The 20753-nt window shown below is 42.1% G+C and overlaps 1 protein-coding gene across 3 annotated transcripts in view; it reads left to right on the top strand.

The window, feature by feature from the left end:
- PABIR1 (PP2A Aalpha (PPP2R1A) and B55A (PPP2R2A) interacting phosphatase regulator 1) overlaps positions 1-20753 on the top strand; it is a 289879-nt gene that overhangs the window by 151457 nt on the left and 117669 nt on the right. For 2 of the 3 annotated variants that reach the window (XM_069576384.1, XM_069576383.1), the window contains exon 6: positions 20423-20527. The exons of the other annotated variant lie outside the window; for it this stretch is intronic. The gene's annotated coding sequence lies outside the window, so the exon portion shown is untranslated. The remainder of the gene's footprint in view (positions 1-20422; positions 20528-20753) is intronic. 3 annotated transcript variants of the gene reach the window in all.

The raw sequence follows: 20753 nt of genomic DNA, 5'->3' as shown, positions 1-20753 counted from the left end.
CTGTCCCTGGGATTCTCCAGGCAAGAACACTGGAGTGGGTTGCCATTACCTTCTCCATGCCTAGGTCTAGTTGTACTTAAATGATGTTACAATAGAAGTGTGTAAGCTAACCTCAGGAAGTCTGTGGAACTTTGTTTTTTCAAAAGGGCTTCGTTTATCACTCAAGTTAGAGAGATACTGTCTAGAGACTCAGAAAAAGGCAATATCAATGTAGCCTGAGCTGTCAGTGTTGGGAGACCATTCTCCATGGAATTCTCATATTTCTAAACATCTAGACAGCATATTAAAAAACAGAGACATTACTTTGCCAACAAAGGTCCGTCTAGTCAAAGCTATGGTTTTTCTAGTAGTCATATATGGATATGAGAGCTGGACTATAAAGAAAGCTGATCACCGAAGAATTGATGCTTTTGAACTGTGGTGCTGGAGAAGACTCTTGAGAGCCCCTTGGACTGCAAGGAGATCCAACCAGTCCATCCTAAAGGAGATCAGTCCTGAATATTCATTGGAAGGGCTGATGCTGAAGCTGAAACTCCAGTACTTTGGTCATCTGATGCAAAGAACTGACTCATTGGAAAAGACCCTGATGCTGGGAAAAATTGAAGGCAGGAGAAGAAGGGGATGACAGAGGATGAGATGGTTGGATGGCATCACCGACTCAATGGACATGAGTTTGAATAAACTTTGGGAGTTGTCAATGGACAGGGAGGCCTAGTGTGTTGCAGTCCATGGAGTCGTAAAGGGTTGGACACGACTGAGTGACTGAACTTAACTGAACTGAACTGTAAGGAGAGACACTAAATGCCTTTGTTCTGGACTGTATCTCTAAACATGTTTGTACTGTGAACAACATTGGCAGATAGAGACAAAATCTCTATGAAGCAAAGTGCAGATTTGGTTACAGCATTGGAAGATAAAGATAGTAAAAGGGGACCATGCTTACTGCCCATTATAAAAGATTTGGGTTCTCTAGGCTCTGTCTTCCTCTCCTGCAATGCAGCCTACAGTGTATGCAGGTCACCTGATCCTCTTCACGTTACCCTACGGGCATCAGGACTTGGGAAACTGGCACAAAATGCTAATACTCTGGCTATTACTATTACTGTTGTTAAAAAAACAGACAAACAAAAGACTATCCTTTGTCTTTGACACAGGAGTTTCATGGCTTCTGCCTTGAAAATTCTTGAAAATCCATGAAATTGTAGCTTGTTAAATTGTCGTCTTGCCAGTGGGGTGAAATCTCACACCCTTTTTAGTTCTAGACAATTAGGTTGGCCCTGTGGAGGAAGTAAAGTTTGAGATATGAGCTGAAGAATAGGTACAAATAGACTGGGTAGATATGAAGCTGGCATTCCAACTGGGTAAGTGTCACAAGATTGATAATGGGTATTGGCTGTGGTCTGTAGTGGGATGGTGAGTAGATTAATCTGATGAGAATGGAGGATTGGAACTAAGAAGCAATCACAGTTAGATGATAAAATTAATTTGGAGCTATATTGTTGTGTGTTTAAACATTCAGTTCAGTTCAGTTCAGTCGCTCAGTCATGTCCAACTCTTTGTGACCCCATGAATCGCAACACACCGGGCCTCCCTGTCCATCACCATCTCCTGGAGTTCACTCAGACTCACATCCATCGAGTCCGTGATGCCATCCAGTCATCTCATCCTCGGTTGTCCCTTTCTCCTCCTGCCCCCAATCCCTCCCAGCATCAGAGTCTTTTTCAAAGAGTCAACTCTTTGCGTGAGGTGGCCAAAGTACTGGAGCTTCAGCTTTAGCATCATTCCTTCCAAAGAAATCCCAGGGTTGATCTCCTTCAGAATGTTAAAATAAATTCTGTATGTAGTAGAAAACCTTTAAAGTTTCTAGTCTCTGTCCTTTGAGTGACTGATTTGCTTATTAAGTTTATAAGCAGGGAGATGACATGTTGAATCTTAAAGTATGATGTCAGAGTAAGGTGTGGTGTAATAAAAGAAGATCACTAGGTTTCTTATCCTGACTCTTCCATTTACTAGCTGTGTGACCTTAAGCAAGTTATAATACTTCTCTGATTCCAGTGTTTCCATCTGTAAAGGAAGAAGTAATACTCACCATAGGGAGGTATTGCAGAAGTTATAGATAATGTCTCTAAAATGCTTAATGAAGTGCCTAGTACATAGGGGATCAATAAATGGGGAATAGTTTTAACTAGCTGAGTGAAGAATGTAGAAGGGAAAGCACTGGTTTCCTCTGTTTGAAACCATTACAGTTATATAAGGATAAAACCATTAGGATCTGGACTAAGATAGTGATGGTGGTGATAGAAAGGACCCTGAATACGTGAAAATCTACTTGAACCTGGAGATTGATTGGATATGACAGCTAACATTTACTGGGTGCCTACTATGTGCCAGGTGCTATTCTAAGCACTTTAGTAGCAATTCTCCTAAAAATGCTCTAAGAATGTACTATTATTTTTTTTATTTTTTTATTTTACAATACTGTATTGGTTTTGCCATACCAGTTGAGTAAGCTGAAGTTCACTGAGATGAAATAACTTGCCTGAAATCAAATAACCAAGAAAAAGCCAACAGAGACTCAAACCCAGTCAGTACAGTACCGAGCCTATGTGCTCAAATAAGCATGCTACACTCTCCCTGGCCATCAGAGAAGCAAAGAAACAGCCAGTGAGACTTGCTGGGCTGATCATCCCAACACCCCTGCCGTGTCTGGCTCTGATTCTTTCCCTATCTCTTCACACTGTGTGTTTTGCATTTTAGTATGACTTATATTTTTTTCTTGAGAGCTAGATATGGTGTACCAGGTAACAGGAACTGCTGAAAATAGGCCTGTGGTAATGTGGTGAGGTGTGGCAGAGGGGAAACATATTATAGTCCTATGATTAGGTCTCAGTCTTTGCCTATGCCCCTGGACAGTGAGCTTTACAAATGTTTCTCATTCTTTTCTTCCCACCTTAGATGGGACAGGATGGTGAGAGTTGGGATGGAATTGGGCATTTCCCTTTCGCTAGGTTATTTAGGCTCTGATAATATCCCAGCAGGTTAGGTTCCTGTTAACTAGTTTCCCCCTGAGGGCAGGCCTTGTTAAGAATAGAGTGCTCTGGAATATTTCACAATATTGGTGAAATTGTGAAATATTTCATAAGAAGATTTTTTTCCCCCAATATTTATTATGGGAACCTAGTTGAGTTCCTGAAGGGAGACTTCACAGTATTGTGAGAGCTCCAGCTGGGCCTCCCTGAAGTTTTTGACCCTCAGAGTTGTCCCTGCTGAGTCCCTAGCAGTTTGTCAATTACAGTGCAGGTTTTCCTCCCCCAGTGTTGAGGCACTGGTTACTGTGGCAGTTTCTGCTCTGTGAGTTCCAGCTCCCTCCGTTTGCCTGTCTCTCCAATCTCAGAGGCAGTGGTTTGCCTTGCGTCCTCCCTCTGCTACATATGGAAGAAGAGTTGTTTACTTTTCAGTCTGTTCAACTTTTTACTTGTTGGATGGAGTTATGGCCTCCAAGCTTGGTACCTGCAGGATCAGGAACTGGAAGCCTTCCTCACCAGCCTGGGGATAGAGAGCAGGAGGAGCAGGAGCTTGCACTGGGAAAATGATGTTCTGTGTTCTGACATGCTGAATCCGTGGTGGGGGAACATCAGAGTGGAGGTGGCCTGTACCTACCGGTGTGAGAGGCTAAGTCCAAAAGCACAGGTATGAGAGTACCCTACTACACAGGAGACGGTTGAGCAGCTTCATCAACATTACCCTCTTCGACTTTCAAAGGGGTGTGACCTTGGGCAGAGACTGCCTGGCACAGCTGATCAGCAACTGGAGAACAGATAGGACATCTGGCATCTCTTAGACTGGGCTTGCAGGAGGTGGTGTCACACCTTGGTACACTGTCTTCTCAGAAGGACACTGGGCCCCTCCTGCCACCAATGCCTCTGTTCCCCAAGAGTAACACAGTAAGACCATGGTCTTTTCCCTTTAAGCCCTTATAGCCCCCATCATTATACTGTATGCCGTAGGTGACTCTTCTCCTTTCTCTATGATAGACTCATGGTATAATTGGCATAAGCTCTGGATTTGAAATAAGATGGGTCTGGGTTGAAATCCCAACTCTCTAACTCACTAGCTCAGGCACTTTGTGTAAGTCAGTTATAAGTTATTTAATTTTTGTACGTGTGAATTTTTTAAAACTGTAAAATGGAAACAATAACATCTTTCTCATAAGGTTTTGAAATACGATGTAAAGTCTTTAGTAAATGTTGGTCGCCTGCCCCAATGATTTCCTGTCCCCCAGCTGGTTGTAAGCCATGACCACAAACTCTTTGATACTCTTCCTATTGAAAGGTAGATATCTGTGTTCCCTCTCCTTGAATCTAGGCAAGTTCATGACTGCTTCAACCAACAGAGTATGGTGAATGGTCATTATGTGACTTCTGTGGCTAGGTCAAAAAATACACTGTAGTTTTTGCCTTATTCACTGGTACACTTGCTCTTGGAGCCCTGAGCTGCCATGTAAGAAGTCTAATTCCACTGAAACTCCAAGGCTGAAAAGGCCATGTGTAGACATGGTGGACAATCACAGCTGATCTCAGCTTTATAACCACTCCACCAAGGCACCAGACAAGTAATACAGCTGAATTGGTCCTTTAGCCTAACTGCCAGCTAAATACAACCAGTGATCTCCATTGATGCCACATGGAACAGAAGGGTCAGCCAGCCAACCACTGTCTTCAGAATTATGGAATAGAATAAAATAGTTGTTTTAAGCCATTAAGTTTGGAGTAGCTTGTAATCCAGCAATAATTACCTAAAACAACCCCTTTAATCCCATGCCCTTCAATCTCCCAGTCTCCTTATTTGAAATTGCCAGTCCTGAGTATATTCTGATTTCAATCTCATTCTTCCTCATATCTCATCATGTGAAATGTGGATGGGGGAGGGTCATTTGTTCTATCTCCCTATCCTCTTTCCATCCTTCCTTCCTTCAATAAGAATTTCCTAAAAAAAAAAAAAAAAAGAAGAATTTCCTAAATGTTTCCCCTGCATCAGATGCTAGATTGGGCATGATGGCTTTCCTCTAGGTCAGGGGATCAGCAACTTTGTTGAAACTACCAGAGAGTACATAATTCAAGCTCTGCAAGCTCTGCTGCAAAAAGCAGCCATAATATAGGTATGGCCTTATTTTAATAAAATAGGTGGTAGGTTTGATTGGACCACAAGGCCATGGTTTGCTGACACTCTTCCCATTGAAAAGTAGAGCACATTACATAGGCAGGGGCTATAGTGAAAACATCAGGAAGAGAAAATTTAAAACATGTTTTATTTTCTTATTTTTAGCAAAATGTGGCTAACTACCTTTGACAATGGCATGGAAAGCCTGCAAAATCCATCCTATATAAATGGTACTTAGCACCTGGCTGGAGATGTTACCTGTGCAGATGTCTTTCTGGGCAGCATGTGGTACATGCCAGGACTAGTAGCTCAAGAAAGATTCTCCCTCTACCCCAATTCAGATAGGATCTGGGGTGTAAGCTGAGTCTTGGCTGATGGAAGGATGGAGGTTCAGATGCAGAGATTGTGGCACAAAAGCAGTAGCCCCAAAGTGCCAATGAGGATGTCAGAGAGGCTGATTGAGATGGTGATAATAGGCCTTGAGGAAGTGTAGGAGACAGGGCTGAATGCTGGATAATTTCATTCTCTGAAATTAAGAGAAGGCCTCTTTGGCTCACTCACTCTTGTCTCCCGAGGTGTTGTAAGCAAATCAGATAAGGTAAAATGACCACAAGCTCTGAAGATGACTGCCAGGTGTGACTGAGGCGAGGCAATCAGCTCTGCTCTTCAGGAAAATAGCTCCTTTCAGGAGAATATCTTCAGAACACAGTGTAAACCTTCCCCCTCCCTCCAACAGAGCTGGCATCCATGGGAGGGAATCAGAATAGCATATCGTGTTCTAACAGCTCTTCCAGCAGTGAGACTAAATATACATAAACTATTCCAAATTTGTATCTGCTGTGAACATGAACAATGACACAGTGTCATTCCGCTATGAGATTTGTCTGGACAAATTATATGCAAAGAAGGATACGCACACTCTATCACCTTTCCTGATTTTTCCAACTTCAAACTTTGTGAGCATAAAAAAAAACCTTTGGCTCCATTTTTATTCTCCTTTATTTGGTAGCTCTGTCACGAAGATAGTGAATCCAGATTGAGATAGAAATATGAAATTTACAGGAGATAAATTGCATGTTTTTCTGGCTATCTCAGCTTTGTATCTTTAAATTAGCTCAGTTTATCTCAGTTAACAGAGTTTACTGGAGGGTTAGAGCTTCCCCAGTAGCTCAGACAGTAAAGAATCCACCTGCAATGTGGGAGACCTGGGTTCGATCCCTGGATTGGGAAGATCCCCTGGAAGAGGGCATGGAAACTCACTCCAGTATTCTTGCCTGGAGAATCCCATGGGCAGAGGAGCCTGTTGGGTTATAGTCCATAGGGTTGAAAAGAGTCAGTCATGACTGAGTAACGCTTTCACTGTCATCTGCTTACTCACACTTTCTAGGTCTCTCATTAACACTCCGTACGAGAAAGGGTATGACAAGGGTAATCAGTCCCATTAGGAGGAGGACAGTGGGAAGAGCACTGCAGGACCATTAAACAGTCTGTGACAGCTCAGGATCACCCTTGCTTACTCACCCTTGGTTCTGTGAGCTGGGGCAGGGGAGTTGGGGTCAAGTGGGGGTCTCTTTGCTCATAGACTCCTTTCCTGACCTAAGTCAATACACCTCAGCCCCAGTGTCAAGTCATCAACACCAAAAGACAATGCACCATCCCCTAAGTATGGTGCTCCCACTCTTGTCCTGTGTCCACCAGTTTCCTGACTCTGAATTCTCTCCTAATCTTGATCCCACATGGCCACTCATGTTTGTATCTGTCTCTCTGGAGTCTGAGTCTTCAGTATCCTTCGAGGACTTTGACTCAGCCTTCTGCCCACTCTCTCCATTGCAAATTGCCTCCCAAATAAATCCTGACCCAGTCAGCCCACTGGCAGTCAAGGATACAGGCTAAGCTGCTGTAACAAAAGACCCTCAAAGGACAGAGGCTTCAGCAAATATGAACTTAGAGGTCTCAAGTACAATCCAGAAGTATGTGGTCTACCTGGATCCAAGAGAGCTGCTCTATGAATGCCTGTATTCTAGCCAGCCGAAAAGGGGGAAAGAGAAAAAGGAAAGGGGATATCCTTGGCATTCCTCACATTCCTTGTGCTCATACTCCCCTGACAAAATCCTAGTCACATGGCCCTCCATGTCTTCTCATATGACTGGGAAATATTGTTTCTGGGTGGGAAGTCACACCCAGCTAAAACATGGAGCGGGAGTGGGTGGTTGAGTCATTGAAAGGAATGGGGGGGGGGGGGGCGGGTAAATGAATTCTGTAGAACAACTAGTGGGACTCAACCATAGGGAACAACTTCTGCTCTTGACCAGGGACCCTTCGGGATTTTATGAGGCCTGAAGCTTATGCAACTTTTGGGCTCCTCTTTAAAGAATGCAAACTGATAACCACAAAATAATGAACTCACGACTTTGGAACTAGCCCAAGCTAGTGAGGGGCTGGAAAGCTTAAATTTCGTCAGCTTCATGATAAACCTACCCCTGCTCAGGTCTGTTAGTCAATGTCCCAGTCAAGTTCGCACAACTCTGCAAAGGGTACATTCCTATAGGATGAGTTTTGTAGAGTTTCCATGCCAGTGCCATAAGTGGTAGCAACATTTTGTTAATTAATAAGAAAACAAAACATGTCTTAAATTTTCTCTTCCTGATGCTTTCGCTGAGGCCCCTGCCTATGTAATGTTTGCTAGTGGGCTATCCCCAGGAAAGACTGAAAAATGTTCTGCTGCTAATGGTGTAACTGGGCTATAGTCTTCAAACTTGCTGCTGTGATTTCTCCTTGGGTACAGTCTACTTCCCAGTCCCTGACTGGTAGAGAGACCTCCTTATTTATGGGCAATTATTCTGTGCAGACAGGATACCATAAGAAGCCCTTTGGGCAGCTGCTCACGGAAACTCTTACTGTGTCTTCATTTTCGTATCAGTAAGCATGCTGTGGGAGATGAAGAACAGTGAGGAGGACAGAATTATCCTGCATGCAGCCAATCAAGGCCAGGCTAATTAGATTTTTCAGGTGCTTGGATACTGTGGGACTGCATATTACATAAATGCATAGATAAACACTCCTAGCCATGAGAGCCAAAGAATTACTGCAGAAGGCTACAAAATAAGTCTTTAAGAAAAGCTTCAGTGTTCTTGCTTACATGCTCTCCCTCGCTCTTTTAGAAAACATAATAAAACTTCAACACAATTGAAATGCTAGGACTTGTGTACTATTAATGTTTCACAGGATACAGCAGTGTTCCTCAAAAAGTGAAAATCTGAAAATATATATACTGGAGGTTAGATGAAATCAAATAGATAAATACTTAGCAAGTTAGGGAAATAGTCAATAACAGTTTGCTGTAAGGGATAATGATTGCTTCCATATCTGTGTTCATACTGTCCCTCAACTACATTTAATCTCCCTGACTTTATATCAGAGATTAAAAAAAAATCATGTCCTCCACTCATTAGAGCTATAGCCTTGGTAAAGATTGCTTTTGGCCATTGAGAAGCCATGGGTTTAGTGGTGAGCCGACTGATTGTGTACAGCAAACCTGCCTTAACATGTCTCTCCCTGCCCCCCAAATACCAGTATCTATGTATCTAACAGCACTGTGACTTTGTGACTTCTGTGAATATGGACATCTGAGCATTTGCCTGGTCACTTCACTAGCATTTCCTCTGATGCCTTGCATGAATATTCTTCAGGAATTCATCCTTAGTCCTTCCCCTCTCCTTTATTTGTTTATTTTTGTTGAAGTATAGTTGATTTACAATGTTTGTTTCAAGTGTACAACATAGAGGTTCAAAATTTTTATAGATCATACTCCATTTAAACTTGTTATACAATAATGGATATATTTTTCTGTGCTATACAATATATTCTTGTCATTTATTTATTTTATGGTTGGTAGTTTGTATCTCTTCATCTCTTAACACTGGTCTTGCCCCTCCCCTCTTCCTTTCCCCTCAGTAGCCTACCAATGCAAGAGATGCAGGTTCGATCGCTGGGTCAGGAAGATCCCCTGGAAAAGGAAATGGCAACCCATTCCAGTATTCTTGCCTGGGAAATCCCATAGACAGAGAACCTGGTGGGCTACAGTCCATGGGGTCACAAAGTCCTACACAACTTAGCAACTGAACAACAATCACCACTAGTTTGCTCTTTTAATCTCCCCCTTCTTTAACACTTATATGTTGATGGTTTTTCATGCTTTATCTCCAACTCAGAACTCTTTTTCCTCCCTGAATTTAACTTCTCTAATTAAATGTAGCACTAGCTCTGTATAATTCGCAAACCAGAACTCATTTTCTTCCCCAACCAATGTGAACCTCTTCTCATTTGCCATAGCTGTATGCACGGCTCTGTCATCCCACCAGTGTGGGAGCCAGACTTGACTCCTTTCTTTCATTTTTCTCACTCTCCATGTTCAGTCACAGTTTGTATTGATTCTATGTCACTAATTTATTTCACATTTGCCTACGGCCCATTCTCCACTGCAGAGGTGTCCAACCAGAATCTCACTCTCCCTTACCTGCATTTCTGGACAGCTTTTTATTCCTCTGCTTCCAATTGCCAGGGTAATTTTTCTAAATGCACGTATCAGTTCTATTACTGCCTGGTCTAAAACCTTTCACAACTCCCCGTAACTTTCAGGATAAAGCCAAAGGTCCTTAGCATGCCATACAAAGCCCTTCTTCTGTCTCTTGCTTACCCTATTTGGCAAAATTGAGTTACATCAGAACTCAGAAAAGTCAGTGCTTTCTTTGTCCTCTAGAATTTTAGTGTCCTGCCCTTCTTCACACGAAGGTCTTGCCACTACTCTGGTCCTCCCACCACACTGGCTTTGAAACCTCTTCTTTGTGCTCTTGCAGCCTACTATGTCTTCTTACATACTGTATGGATACTGCCTGTCCCTTTTTGACTTAGACTAAGCCCTTGAAGGGAGAAGGCAATGGCACCACGCTCCAGTACTCCTGCCTGGAAAATCCCAGGGACAGAGGAGCCTGGTGGGCTGCAGTCCATGGGGTCACTGAGGATTGGACACGACTGAACAACTTCACTTTCACTTTTCACTTTCATGCACTGGAGAAGGAAATGGCAACCCACTCCAGTGTTCTTGCCTGGAGAATCCCAGGGATGGGGGAGCCTGGTGGGCCACCGTCTATAGGGTCGCACAGAGTCAGACATGGCTGAAGTGACTTAGCAGTAGCAGCATCAAGCCCTTGAAAAGATTTGTTCTTCTCATAAATAGACTCTGCGCCTTGTTCTTCTCTGTGTTGCCTTCATCTTAGCACAGTACTGACTCTTAATAGACACTCAAGAGATGTGTATTGAATGAGTGAATTTGGTAGAAGAGAATCAAGTATTAGATGGGTGATTAGAAATTTCTAAGAATTATGTATATGAAATTCTTTGGGTAGATTCTACTCTAATGTTTAAGCTCATATTCTCAGATCCATGTTTCTTACCCCTTAAACCATAGCTAAGTGCTTGATGAATACCTACTATGTGTTAGAAACTGTATAGACACCAGATAATGTCTGGCATGTAAACTAGTCTGTAGCATTGTCACTCCCTCAAGAATCTCACAGTCCAGGTTACAGACAAAGGTTACTAGCAGATAGTGATATTGCAATGAGATAATTTCTATTAAAATGATACAGGTCGTAAGGGAAGTCAAAGAAATGATCACTTTATTTTTTAGAAAAGGAAATAAGGAAAGGGTGATATTTGAATCTTGAAGGCTAGATTGATGTTTACCAGGATGATAAAGGGATTGGGTGTGGCTGTATAAGTACATTACAGAAGGAAAGGTCAGCCCCTAGATTATATCTATGACTGAGCTACAGGGGTGGGGCTCAGAGAGCTCACCCAGACAGCATTATGAAGGGCAAAGCAGGTCATGCCAAGAAGTCTGGACTTTGCCTTAGAGAAGATGAGGAACCACTGAATGGGTGAAGCAAGTGTAATCCAATTTGCATTATTGAGGGATACTTTGTGTGGCTATGTGAAAGGTCTTTAGGAGGAGACAGAAGAAGCAGCAGGAATAGTTAGGAGATGATTGTAGGATTCCAGGTTAGACTGTGGAGACTGCATGCCCAGTTGCTCAGTTGTATCTGACTCTTTGCAACCCCATGGGCTATAGCCCCTCAGGCCTCTCTATCCATGGGATGTTTCAGGCAAGAATACTGGAGTGGGTTGCCGTTTCCTACTCCAGGAGAGCTTCCTGACCCAGGGACCAAACTCGCATCTCATGTGTCTCCTGCACTGCCGGCAGGTTCTTTTCCACTGCACCACCTAGGAAGCCTCAAAGTTAGGTCGCTCAGTCGCGTCTGACTCTTTGCAATACCATGGGCTAGCCTACTAGGCTCCTCTGTCCATGGGATTTTCCAGGCAAGAGTACTGGAGTGGGTTGCCATTTCCTTCTCCAATGAAGCCCCAAGGAGGCTGCATATCCAATAGTTAACATGGATTCCTGCATTCAAAGCCCAGTTCTGTTCATTACTAGCTTCAGGAAGTTACTCAACTTCTCTGTACCTCATTCTCATTCAGTGGAGTTGTAATAATAATGACTGATGAGATAGTTGGGCAGGATTAAGTAGAAACTTACACAGATGTTTAGAACAGCACTCATCTAAAGTTTAAAAAATATTTGCTCTTTTTATTATCTGAGACTGGACAAAAGAAGAAAACATAAACTAGTGGAGATAAGTCTAAGAAACATTTCACAAGGAAAATTTAAAGTGTTTGGAGTGTGATAAGATGTGGGGGTAAAGAAGATGGATAGGTGGGGTGTGATCCCCAGGTTTCAGGGTTGAGCAACTGGTGAGTAATGGTTCCTTTCATAGGAAGGGGAGCAGGAATTTCTTTGAAGGTTAAGGATTGTTAGTGAGTTTGATCTTATAAATGTCAAGTTTAATTTGATTGTAGAAAGTTCAGGAGAATTTATTCACTAGGCTGGTGGGAAAATAGATCTTTGGCTTAAGGGGAGATTCCCAGGCTGGAGAATTGGGCTGGGTCCTATAAGCAGCCAGGTGGGGATTGAAGCAATGAAACTGTGCAGCCAGAGAGCTTATGGAGAAAGTAGAGATGGAGAAGCAAGTAGAGGGCAGAGCTCTAGAAGACACCAACATCAAACCTGTACGGGGAGAAATAGGTCCTGAAAAGGAGGCAAAGCAAGACAACACAAAGGAATATGAAGAGAATCACAGCAGAACCAACTAAAGAAATGACAAGGTCACCTGTTGCTTAGCAATGGCACAAAACAGTGAGTGCCTGATAATACACTGTACCAGGGCAGTGACTCCAAATCCCAAATTTTTATAAAATTAGTTTAGTAAGTTCTCTTTTGTTGAGTCCAGCCTCAATTCTTTGAAGCTGCAGATTTGTGCTGATTTGCATGGATAGTTTGTATCCCAGAATGAAAGCAAAACTATGATATCGAAGCTGAAATTCTGTAATTTTCCATTTCAGGAAGCAGGCTATCAGTAAGTCAGTTTCAAACGAACATTCACTGTTTGTTAAACTAAAAGTTAAAACACCTACAAGGATTTTTGACAAGTGATGGGAAAAGAGCCATGTGATACTTTGGTCTGCCTGTTTAGCAGTTTAGAATTTCAGAACAAATTACCCATTGTGATTCATTTGAATCAAAACCTTATTTGTCATTCATGAAAAATATAGACATATCAGTAGGTGACACTTATTCATGAGGAAATCAGTAAATATTATCCCATAGGATTCTCATAATTAGAAATTAACCTAGAAGGTCTATTGGTCTAGAAGGCAGAATTAAAATTCCTCTATATAGAAATGCATCTACCTGGAATTTTAAGGCTTCAAGAAATGTCGATTCTGTGTTAGAATGTGCAGTGTGATACCGTGTGTGTAATCTGACTTCATTTGCTCCTCATGTATATACTGAGTTTCTGTTTTTGTCAGCCACTATGCAGAGTGCAGGGCACACAGAGGCATCCAAGGCAGATGCCCCCATCCCTTCACAGAGCTCACACAAGTGCAAGGACATCAACTCAAAAAGTAACAGAAAAACAAAAGCTGCTTTAATTTGTAATAAATACTGTGGTAGAAAGCAGGAGCTGAGCAGGAGGATTTCAGGAAGAACCTACTTTAGTTAGGATAGTTGAACTGGAGTCTACGAGGTGGCTTTCAGACTGAGCGTAGAGATAAGAAGGAGCAAACCTGGGGAGAAAATATTTGCAAAAATGTGACCGATAAGGACTTAGTTTCCAAAATAGACAAATAATTCATACAACTTAATATCCAAACAACCAACCCAATAAAAAAATAGGCAGGTGATCTAAATAGATATATCTCCACAGAAAATATACATAAGGCCATTTCATGGCCAAAAGGCTCATGAAAAGATGCTCCACACTGCTCATTACTGGGGAAATGCAAGTCAAAACTACAATGAAGTACCACTTCACACTGGTCAGAATGGTTATCCAAAAAATCTACAAACAATAAAGGCTGGAGAGGATGTAGAGAAAAGGGAACACTCTTATACTGTTGGTGGGAATGTAAATTGGTATAGCCGCTATGGAGAACAGTATGGAGAGTCCTTTAAAAACAAGGACTAAAACAACCATATGACCCAGCAATCCCATCCCTGGGCATATATCCAGAAAAAGGCAAAAACTCTAATTCAAATAGATACATGCAATGCTCATTGCAACACTATTTACAGTAGCCAAGACATGGAAGTAACCTAAGTGCCCATTGACCAAAGAATGGATAAAGAAGATGTAGTGCATGTACAGAATGGAATATTATCCAGCCATAAAAAAGGAGGAAATAATGCAATTTGCACCAACATGGATGAACCTAGAGATTACCACTCTAAATGAAGTCAGACAGAGAAAGACAAATATATGATATCATTTATATGTGGGACCCAAAAAATGATACAGATAAACTTACTTACAAAAAAGAAATAGACTCACAAACATAAAAAACAAACTTAAGCTTACCAAAGGGAAGGAGTGGGGAGGGATAAATTAGGAACATGGGATTAACATATACACACTACCATATATAAAATAAACACCAAGGATTTACTGTATAGTACAGAAAACTATAGTCAATATTTTGTAATAACCTATAGTGGAAAATAATTGAAAATATGTGTGTGTGTGTGCCAAATCATTTTGCTGTACACCTGAAACTAACACAGTATTGTAAATCAATTATACTTCAGTTTTAAAAAAGATGCTCATGGTAGCCCTTAAAAAGAAAAAAAAAAGGAGTAACCCAGGAAAGAGCTGGGGGAAAGCTTTTCAAGAAGCAGTAATAGCACCTGCAAACCTACTTGGGAATTCAAGAAAGAGTCCAGTGTAACTGGAGCTTTGTAAACAGAATTGGTAGATGAGAGCTTCAGGAAATATCTAGAGGTTCAGGAAACATCATGATAAAGATCTAGATGTTTCCCTGAATGCATTGGGAAAGGAAGGGGTGGGACTTGTTATTGTTCAGTCGCTAAGTCATGTCTGACTGTTTGCAACCCCATGGATTGCACACGCCACTATCTCCTTCACTGTCTCCCCGAGTTTGCTCAAATTCATGTCCATGGAGTCAGTGATGTGACTGAGATGTTGAAATTCTTCATGTTTTTGAAGTTTGACCCAGGAACTTGCTGAATTGCTGTTCCTGTCCATATCCTTCAATGCATAATGGGCTGTCATCACATGGCTGCTATTATGAGGGGCATTGGCAACAGTTGGTTATGAATCAAAATAGCAGCTAAGGGTACTAAGCACTCCTTTGGATCCCTGGAACACTTCTTACCATTGGAGGGATGTTATTTCTACTCTTGACTGGTGGGTGGCAGATTCCATCAGTCTGAAGGACAGCTTCCCTGACCTAATTTGTGAGCTGATGTTTAAGTCAGGAAGGCTTTCCTGCTGCTGCTGCTGCGAAGTCGCTTCAGTCGTGTCCAACTCTGTGCGACCCCATAGACGGGAGCCCACCAGGCTCCCCCATCCTTGGGATTCTCCAGGCAAGAACCCTGGAGTGGGGTGCCATCGCCTTCTCCGAAGGCTTTCTTGAGCCTCTGTCAACTCACACAGCGAAGACATCAAAGAACTGGAGTGGTGCTAGCAGTCCCATAAATAAGATTTTCAGAAAGTAAATGGATTTTAAAAGAAAGTAGGGATCTCTGCCACTTGGTGACAAATATTTTTTTTGCCATTTTTAGCATGCAGCTTAGCAGTTTGTAGGTAGTAGGGGGCTGGCTGGCTGAGTCAGTGGGTAACGTGGCATGAATCGGGAGGCAGTGTGGTGTGATGAGAGGCAGCTGGACTTCTAGAAGCATGCAGACTGTGCCACACTGGACCCCTGGGACCCTCTGCTTTTGCATGTGTATTATGGGAGTGATGATGCTTTGCTGGGAGGCTGGATAAAGATTGGAGATAATGGATTGAAGCACCTGGCATGCTAATTACCATTGATTATTCAGTTGCTGTTTTTATTATCATCATCTCAGGCTCCTTGCTTGGTGCCTTTGGCTCTCATTCATCTCCTAAGTCACCCCAATTCGGGTTTCGTCCCCTCTCCTCTTGTTGCCTCTAGTCATCTAGGTTGACTTGTCTCACTTATCCCTTGCCAACCACTGCTCACTCTCCACCACAGCTCACCAACCCACCCTCATCCTTCAGACCTTCCGATTTTTCTGACAGTTCTTTCTAGCCTGGAGCCCTCTTTCTTTCTTTCTCCACCTTCTCATCTTTCAAGACTGGCTGATACTTGCAGGGCAATAAGTTGAAGTCTAACAACTGAGTCTTGAATGAAATCAAGGAAGCAAACCCAAGGTGGCCTCATTCCTCATCCTGTTTGCCAAAGGTGTTGCTGAAAGCCTCTGGTTACCTAAGATATTTTCATGGTTAGTGACTCTCTGCATAGAGTCATATTAGGTTTGGTTATTTTTCAGATTCTTCCTCATAAAGCCATGTTTCAGAGCCCAGAGTTAGAGGGGAGGTGGAGGGAATATTCCTTCTGGGAAATTGGAGGGATCCCTGACGAGTGTTGGGGAAATAAGGTTCTGTGAGTCACGTGCTTTGTTAATCTGAGACACATCAATAGTAAATAGATTTGGTGCACCTCACCTGCTCACAATAAATAAGTGGGCATGAAGTTTTAAAAGCATAAGACATGCACTTACAGCTTCTAAAAAGTGGAGAGCTTAGTCATATAAGAAACCTCTAGTGCTGGATTTTTAAGGTTGCCAGTGAAGCCGAAGAGAGATGATTCAGGAGAGGTGTCCGCTAGATACCGTGTAAGCCTAACCCTTCTTCCTCTGTCTCAGCTTCCCTGAGCTCTATAAAGGTGATTTCTGTATGTGCTGTCTCTTCATGGAGAAAGATTTGTAACTTATCCAGTAAACAAGTTCCTTTTCTCTTTAAAGTAAGATTGGGAACCATGTCGATAATGAGGAAATAAGTGACTGCCAAGTGTACTGAGTACTTCACAGGGACCTCCAGAACATTGGTGTCTAGACATTTACCTCTAGGCTGGGGACTTGAAGGACTTCCTCTTCTAGGAAGCAGGGGCTGGGGCTGGGGAGATCTGGCCAGCTTAGGAGGAATGACTCTAGAATACTAGCACCAAAGTCCCCCCCAAAACTTACTTAGATAACCCTAGAGGGATGTTCAAAGTTAATAAGCACTAACCATGCCCTCAGAGAATCCATCAGCATTTTAGCTCCCCCATCATGAGCAGACAACCAAGATTCCCAGACAGCTTACAAATGCCTTCAGTAATCATGATTAGCAAATAATAACAGAACTAGAAAGAAACAGACTATTCAAGGAGAAAACAACTTCATCGCCATAAACTGTAATAAATATCTGGAGAGAGATAGAAATACTGCATCCTTGAAGTCAGAGCAGGATGCAGTAATAAAGGACAATTTAGAAAATAGAAAGTGCTTTTGGAAAAAGAGCTTTTAACAGAAGAAATAAAAATAATGCAAAAGAGAAGTTAGGAGATAAAGCTGAGAAAATCTCCCAGGTAGTGGAGCAAAATGACAGAGGTAAAAGATAAGAAAATAGAGGAGCAGTCCAGAAAGACGTTGATAAGTCCATGATAAGACATTGTGAATAAGAAGATTTTTTTTAAAAAGAGGTAAATCAGTGATAAAACAGGTCACTAAAATTTTCCAGAACCGAAGGAGAGGAACCACTAGATTCAAAGGATACACAGTCTAATGAATGAGAGTAAACTCACGCTAATGCACATCACAATGTTTCCAAAAACACTGAAGGCAAATATAAGATCTTAAAAACCTACAGAGAGAGAGAGAGAAAATAGGTCACCCAGAAAAGAGCAGTCAAAATAGGTGTAGACTTTTTTTTTTAAAACTTTTTATTTTGTAATGGGCCATAGCTGATTAACAATGTGATAGTTTCAGGTGAACGGTGAAGGGTTTCAGCCATAAATATACATTCTCCCTCAAACTCCCCTCCCCTCTCATCAAGCTGCCACATAACATTGAGCAGAGTTTCATGCACTAAATACAGTAGGTCCTTGTTGGTTGTCCCTTCTTAACAGCAAGACCGGAACCAAGAAGGTATGGAGCCCTTCCTTCAGAATTCTGAAGACAAATGATGCTGCTCTAGAATTCCATACTTAGCCAAGCTATCTTTGTGTACAAGGGAGGAAGAAGGCTTTTTTCTGGAATGTATGAACTCAAGAAAGAAATCTCCCAGGCATGCCCCAATGAAAGAGGGCATACGCCTAGAAAAAAGATACAGAACAGGTGAGATGCCATCACCGACTCAAAAATAAGTGAGTTTGAACAAGCTCTGGGAGATGGTGAAGGACAGGGAAGCCTGGCATGCTGCAGCCCATGGGGTCACAAAGAGTCGGATATGACTAAGTGACTGGACAGCAGCAACGACCAAAAAAGCAGGAGATCCAACACGGGAAATAGTGATAGTATTCCTCAAGGAAGTGGCAAAGAGAGTGTTCAGGGGGACAGCTCTGCAGCAGATGCAAGGGTTACTGGTTCAGATGGAACAATGTGGCAGGAAGAGAGAGCTGTCACTGTCGTGATGCTTGTGGCCACTGTCCTCTCTTAAACTAAATGCGACACGTCTGGGTGAAACTGGCCCAGTCTTTTCTGCACTTGGCCTGACTCCCCTCCATGCCCTGCTCCCTAGGTCAGCAGAGACATCTATCATAACCCCACAGATGAGTCTGCTTTGCCCTTTTTCTTCTTAAAAAAAAAAAAAAACTGTGGTAAAAGACACAACATCAAATTTACTGTTTTAGCTAACTATTTTTCATGACCAGGCTGGACTCGGCAGGATGGCGTGAGATTTCCTCACCTACTCAGAATGAGGTGCAGTTTAAAATATATGGAATATATGGATTGTTTATTTCTAGAATTTTTCATCTAATGTTTTCATCCTGTGGTTGATCAGGGATAACTGACAATATGGAAAATGAAACCATGGGTAAGTTGTGACTACTGTATGTATCTAAACAAGGATACATCTTAGTTTTAAAACACTGGGTAGCAAGCACAAGCTAGTTATATAAGGACAGGGTGATTTTACCTATATTAGATGAAGACTCTCAGGAAAAGATAAGCTTAAGATTGGTATTTTTTGAAGACAGGGGTTTCATATCCTTTGGCTACATACTGAGAATTGGAGTTGATGGCTCAAAGAGCAGTCCTATTGTTAGATTTTTGAGCATCCTGCATATTGTTTTCCATAGTGACTATCCCAATTTACATTTCTACCAACAATGCAGAAAGGGTTCCAACTTTTCCACATCCCTGTAAACACTTGCTATTTGGCTATATTCTGTTTTTGTATTTTATAGTAGCCATCCAAATGTGTGTGAAGTGTTATCTCACGGTAGTTTACCTTGCTTTTGAGAGCTAAGGGAGTCCGTGGTAAACTCAGAGACACAAATTAGAGGACAACTCCTGATCACATTTCTGGTTGACATCTAATATCTGGGTAATTCTACAATATTGCCAAATGCCCCTACTATGGTGACTATAACAAGTTCACACAAAATGTCAGTCTTTCAAATGGGATGATAAGAATCCTAGATTTTACAGCAACAAACTACAAATGATTAAAAGGATACAGGCAAGCAACAGATACAACACAGAACATTCTTTTCCTGGAGGGCTCTAAAACTACCAGTTTCCAAGTGTCCCTTTCTGCTATGTCAGGACATATTTTGGTGTCAGAGATACATATGAGTTTTGAGCTAGGTATGCAATTGCTCTCAAAGAAAGCTGTATTATACTTTATTTATATGTTATGTATTTATGCAGGTAGGAAATAATTATACAGGAAATGCCCTGCCCTTCCCAGTCTCCAGCCAGTTATGCTTCTTAAGCCACAAATCCAACATTTATTTGCAATGATCCGTCTAAACAGAGCAGATAATTCCTGTTAAAAACACATTATAAGTTCAGTTCAGCTCAGTCGTGTCCCACTCTTTGCGACCCCATGAATCGCAGCACGCCAGGCCTCCCTGTCCATCACCAACTCCCAGAGTTCACTCAGACTCACGTCCATTGAGTCCGTGATGCCATCTAGCCATCTCATCCTCTGTTGCCCCCTTCTCCTCCTGCCACCAATCCCTCCCAGCATCAGAGTCTTTTCCAATGAGTCAACTCTTCGCATGAGGTGGCCAAAGTACTGGAATTTCAGCTTTAGCATCATTCCTTCCAAAGGAATCCCAGGGCTGATCTCCTTCAGAATGGACTGGTTATAGACCCTCCTAAATCTTTCTCCTTAATACCACTGGCAAAATTATAGCAATGGTCTGACAAAGACATTCTCTAGTGGGAAAGGGGTGAGTTACAGACCTCTTTATCTGGGGGAGGGGTTAGTTGCTTTTCAATGTTCTGTTAGTTTCTGCTATACAGTGAAGAAAATCAGCTATATGTATACATATTCTCTTCTTTTTTGGATTTCCTTCCCAGTTAGGCCACCACAGAGCATTTAGAGTTCCCTGTGCTCTATAGCAGGTTTTCATTAGTTATCTATTTTATGTACTAGTGTATATAAGTCGATCCCAATCTCTCAGTTCACTCCACCACCACGCCATTTCCCCCTTGGTGTCCTTATATTTGTTCTCTACCTGTGGCCTTTTATTTCTGCCTTGCAAATGGGTTCCTCTGTACCATTTTTCTAGATTCCACCTATATGTGTTGATATGAAATATTTGTTTTTCTCTTCCTGACTTACTGCAAGACCTGTGTTAACCCTTTTCCTTTCCTTTTTTTCCCCAGGACTCAGATGTGACCTTGCCCACTGACTCCCAGGGAACCTAAAAGCTGACTCTGGCTCTGAGAATTTTCAGCTTACCTTTCCCTGGGAGTCTTCATCTAACAGAGGTAAGATCACCTGTCCTTACATAGCTAGGTATGTGCTTGCTACTTAGTGTTTTAAAACTAAAATATATTTTGTTTAGATGCATACAGTAATCACCACTTTTCCATGGTTTTGCTTTGCATATTTTCCGTTACCCTTGGTCAAAACATTAAATGAAAAATTCCAGAAATAAACAGCCCATAAGTTTTGAACCATGCCCCATTCTGAGTAGATGAGGAAATCTTGCAC

The sequence above is a fragment of the Ovis canadensis genome, chromosome 2 (assembly GCF_042477335.2).
Source record: "Ovis canadensis isolate MfBH-ARS-UI-01 breed Bighorn chromosome 2, ARS-UI_OviCan_v2, whole genome shotgun sequence".
Taxonomy (NCBI): Eukaryota; Metazoa; Chordata; class Mammalia; order Artiodactyla; family Bovidae; genus Ovis; species Ovis canadensis.
Note: the sequence above shows the minus strand (reverse complement) of the source record. Positions and strands in the feature narration are given on the sequence as shown.